The sequence below is a fragment of the Rhipicephalus sanguineus genome, chromosome 7 (genome assembly GCF_013339695.2).
Source record: "Rhipicephalus sanguineus isolate Rsan-2018 chromosome 7, BIME_Rsan_1.4, whole genome shotgun sequence".
Taxonomy (NCBI): Eukaryota; Metazoa; Arthropoda; class Arachnida; order Ixodida; family Ixodidae; genus Rhipicephalus; species Rhipicephalus sanguineus.
The window spans coordinates 84,785,235-84,787,282 of NC_051182.1; the positions used below are offsets into that span (position 1 = coordinate 84,785,235).

The 2,048-nt window shown below is 43.8% G+C and overlaps 1 non-coding gene across 1 annotated transcript; it reads right to left on the reverse strand.

Annotated features, from left to right (window-relative positions):
- Positions 1–858: 858 nt before the first annotated feature.
- Positions 859–930, reverse strand: Trnac-gca (transfer RNA cysteine (anticodon GCA)). Its single transcript has one exon. It is a non-coding gene; the product is annotated as a tRNA-Cys (tRNA).
- Positions 931–2,048: the final 1,118 nt, after the last annotated feature.

Sequence of the window (2,048 nt, forward strand, 5' to 3'; positions counted from 1 at the left end):
CAGCAGAAGTAGAGTATCAAAAGTGCGAAAATAGCGAGAGCGAAGCACACGCAGCAGTACGCGATACCAAAACTGCCACTGAGACGCGACCGCGTGAGCGAAGCTCAACTCGGCGAAAGCGAAGCATTTGAACCACTCACGCCGCTCCCCATGGTAACGCCAAGAGGTTCTTTATTCCATGAATCAAACAGAAACGAACAAGCAGCATGTTGTTACGTCTTGTGATGCCCGGAAGGTTCTTTTTTTTTATGGCTACTAATTTGATAACTAGTGGTTAATTGTACTTGGGACTCTTGACGTCATCGGGAGCATTTATGAAATGCCCCACTCGTGGCGGACATCGTGTCCTACATTTACCTTAACTTCTCAATTAGTGGAGCACTGCTGTGGATAATATTGACGTTTTAGACATCCTCGCACATTCACCTCACTCTGACATAATCTGTTATTTGTCTTTAGTGTCCCTTTAAAGTCCGCGCTCTCTGCGATAGTTTCAAGCAATCTCCGACAGATGGCGGAAGCAGTGCGGAAAGAACAAGCAGGCCGACATTTACGGCAGCCGCGTTCTATCGCTGGTGTATTGCCACGTTCGGCTTCAAACAATAAACGGTTCACACGAGTATCGACTGCAATTTAGTATACTCTTCACACATCAACAATCCTACCTGGGAAACCAATGTTGGTCTCGTGGATTGAAATACGATCGAATTATTGGGCTTCGTAAACACGGTGTGTCGCACGCGGAAAGTGAGAGCCAATGCTATGTACCTCATTTTCTTGGTTAATTCACTTCGGTAGATGAAGAAGATCGAGTGCCAAACAAATAATTAAAAGGCAAGAAAACAAAAAGAAACGCTGAGGGGGCACCCGGGTTTGAACCGGGGACCTCTCGATCTGCAGTCGAATGCTCTACCACTGAGCTATACCCCCGCGGTGACTCGTCCGCACTAATCCGCAGTGAGAACAGGGAGCAATTAGCGAAGCACTACGACACACAAAGACAAGTGTGCGTTGAACAAGAACATCCTCTCTAGTCCTTGCTCTTTGGAATCCTACATACAGCGTACTTCACGGCAAGCTTACTTTGTAATAGTCCGATGCCTACAGTAGGCATCGGACTGCCACCGAAAGATGTAGAGTGGGGCTTTTCTGTTAACCCTTTGAGACACTTTGTACACAGTCGTGTGCACCAATAGTTTTCGCTAGTTGTGTCGACTGATTGCTAAGAAAGCGCAAGAGACATTGAACTTTTGATTAATTGAACATGCTGCATAATAAATATCTCTTCATTTACCTTCATTCTGCAGTGCTCTGTTGAACATAGACGCTTTGCTGAAGGCACTACTATGTTCGAAGTGCCGCCTCCGGCGAGCCACAAAAAAAAGAATAATTTTTCTTTGCTCGAAATGAACACAACCGAAAACGAATTTGCACTGTATTTCAAGCCTGAGATTTGATTCTATTTATGCAAAAAGAGAGCATGAACGACTTCAGGATTAATAGATGTTTAATTAAAGTGCAATTAGGATTAATTATTAAAACACGCATAAATCAATGTATTATGACATTATTTTTATTATGGAAGAATATCGAGTGCCTTCTAATAGAGTTGCGTCAAATTGACGTATCTACAGGCAAGTTCTACAGACAAGCGTCTGAAACGGTTATGTCAGGGACAGCTCCAACTTTTAATTGAAAGCCTCCAGTTGCGCACTTGAGTCAGCCTAAACGGCCTTATTATGCTAGAGTTTTTAGGGGTCCCGACAGTAAGCGAATTGTTCCAGGTAATATATCAAACAAGACAAGAATATCCAATCGATGCAGGGCCCTCATTTTTTTTTAACACAGAAAAGGTGTACAGCCTTCCTCAGGCCCCCATCCCTGACTATGCCAATGGCCAATATTGTCCCCACCAAGAAAAAAAGACATCCTTTTTAAAAGTGGATGCCATTTTTCTTGACACGTCAAGTGATGTTATAAAATGATAAAAGCCGCAATGTTGGCTAAGTGGCTAAGCTGTGGCGCTTTTGAGCTAGGGGACGCGGGTT